Genomic DNA, 1,718 nt, shown 5'->3' on the forward strand with positions numbered 1-1,718 from the left:
TATGAGTCAACTAATAAATGACAACTACAGATTTATTATTGCAGAATTTGTACTAAATAGAAAAGTTCCAGATATTCTTCTACGTATTAAGATACTTCATTTAAATGAATTATAAAGAAATTTATATGGAAAAGTATTTAGCTGGATCTGACTTGGATTGTTTTCAAGGCAGTTTCAAAACATCGATTAACACTATAACAATCACAAAACATTACAGCAATTTGCATTTAATGTGATATCGAAGTAATGGTGTAGGAATGAACGTCAGTCTGGTAGGTGCGACGCATACAGGAAAGGTTTCTGAAATGGACAATCTTGTGCTTTTTTGTATCTCTTCATTTGAAATACATTTTGTTTCCTTGCTTGTCATTTTTTTGACACTTAGAGAATCGGTGAACTTTGTGGTTAAAAAACCAACAACAGTTGAGTTCCTACCAGAACTGTCATTTGCATCTTTTCCATTGACTGAGAAACCAGGAATCTTAAGCAGAAACTGAGGTCCATTTTTTCCTTTTAGGGTCTGATAGGTAACGGACACTACAGGATGACAGTGCAACAGCCATCGTGGGGTGGGAGCACACCTGCTATTACAGGGAAATTATCTGACTGTTTTGATGCAGAATGGATTTAAAACTTGTATTTACCCCGTGTTAATGAAGGTCCCGCTAATGTTTGGTGGAGCATAATACTCACTTGCAAGGGAGCGACTTGGTGCAACAGAAATGGTTCACGGAGTTGCAACTGACTGCTCTCAAAAAGTGTAAACCAAAGTACCTTTCCGCATAAGGTGCTTGTCCGAGTAAAAGGTTTCAAATGCTACTGCTTTCAGTATTGCTTAGTGCCCCTAACATGTCTGGTGTGCCTTATGCCTTACTTTTAGATGAAGATTTTATGAACTGTTTACAAGATGTTTTACAGCAGGACCAGGTATACTGTATGCAGTGGTCTTCTGCAGTACTTTGGTAAAATTCCATTTCCTTTTTAAAAGTACTCGTGTCTGTCACACAAACTGACTTCTCATTGTGGTGGTCTCCTTTTGAAGAGTCAAACTCTGAATCCTTTGGAGTGAGATTGTGGAATGCTGCTTTGTTTTCTCTCCCACTTAACCCTTTATTCTGTACCAGATATGAACGTGCATGTTCAGGAAAATTATTGCACTAAATCTTTTGTGTAGTTGTAGTTAAGTGCCAAAATCACGGCAACCTCGAGAGAAGGAATAGAATTCTACGCTACTTAGTACTGCAGTATGTCCTATGGGCTTTAAGAGTTTAGAAGTTTTGCAAATTAGTAACCTACTAAAAGGTAGCTGCATATTCGTAGAGCTTCCTTTGCGTTCCAGCGTGTTTTGTACTTCCAGAAAAGCTTTGCTACGTACGACTCGATACATGGGTAACAGACCTGTGACTTTTTCCACGATAGCCGAATTGAGTCCTCAGGTCTGTCGGAGCATCCTTTTTATTGAATCACTGTGCAAGGTCACGTTTCTGTTAGCGTTTGCTGTTCGAGACAGAACTCTGTACCCTCAAACTCCGCATCTTGGTTAATGGGACACTGTCAACTATTTTTCCTTTAATACTCTAAAGTGCCTAGCACACTTTTGACGCTATACAAAAATTACCTTCGTAGAAGTTGCATTCGTAGTTTATTTTTTGTGTAGTGCTGCACTAGCCAGCATGGCTGTTGTTTGGCTTGCTCCTTTGTGCACAGTTACCATTACT

Source organism: Pygoscelis adeliae, unplaced genomic scaffold (assembly GCF_000699105.1).
Source record: "Pygoscelis adeliae isolate BGI_AS28 unplaced genomic scaffold, ASM69910v1 Scaffold108, whole genome shotgun sequence".
Classification (NCBI taxonomy): Eukaryota; Metazoa; Chordata; class Aves; order Sphenisciformes; family Spheniscidae; genus Pygoscelis; species Pygoscelis adeliae.